Source organism: Myxocyprinus asiaticus, chromosome 9, assembly GCF_019703515.2.
Source record: "Myxocyprinus asiaticus isolate MX2 ecotype Aquarium Trade chromosome 9, UBuf_Myxa_2, whole genome shotgun sequence".
In the NCBI taxonomy this organism is placed as follows: domain Eukaryota; kingdom Metazoa; phylum Chordata; class Actinopteri; order Cypriniformes; family Catostomidae; genus Myxocyprinus; species Myxocyprinus asiaticus.
In genome coordinates, this window is record NC_059352.1 from 40,603,799 (window position 1) to 40,604,628 (window position 830).

Genomic DNA, 830 nt, shown 5'->3' on the forward strand with positions numbered 1-830 from the left:
TATACGCTCCTTCAGACTTTTCTTATAGCTGGTTGACTGATTCTGTTAAACGCTTTGCACAACTTTACTTGATGTACATATGCAGTGATGGGTAGGAATGGATTATATGTAATCTGTATTACATAATTGGAAGCACTTGTAATCATTAAATTACATTTTAAAATACTCGTAATTACAATAGTTACTTTGATGGATTTCATGATTACAAATTAATCGGGCAATGGGATTAAATTGTTTATAATTTCTTGATTCCCCTAATTCTATATTAGTATTTAGTCCTTTTTTACCATGAATCTCCACTTTAAAAATGTGAAAGTATATATTAAATATTGATCTGTTTCTCGCCCATACTTGTATTGTTTCTGAAGATATGGATTTAACCACTGGAGTTTTATGTATAACTTTTGTGTGGCCTTTAGCCTATGTGATTTTTGGAGCTTGAAAGGCCTGTCACCATTCACTTGCATTGTATGGACCTACAGAGCTGAGATATTCTTCTAAAAATCTTAATTTGGGTTCAACTGAAGAAAGCAAGTCATACACATCTGGGATGCATGAGGGTGAGTAAATGATGAGAGAATTTTGATTTTGGGGTGAACTATCCCTTTAAGAGCTTAGTACATGATTTATTGAAATGACGCTATATCGCACGTCAAAGAACGCTGTTCTCTACGATGGCGTTTTAGTGCCATGGGGAAAAAATAAATCTAAGATTTCAAGAATAAAGTCGGAATATTTTGAGAATAAAGTAAAAATGTCCAGAAACAGCACGTCATTATCACAACGATTGAATGCTGAGCCAGCAGCTTCATCGATGCAAGAAATGGATG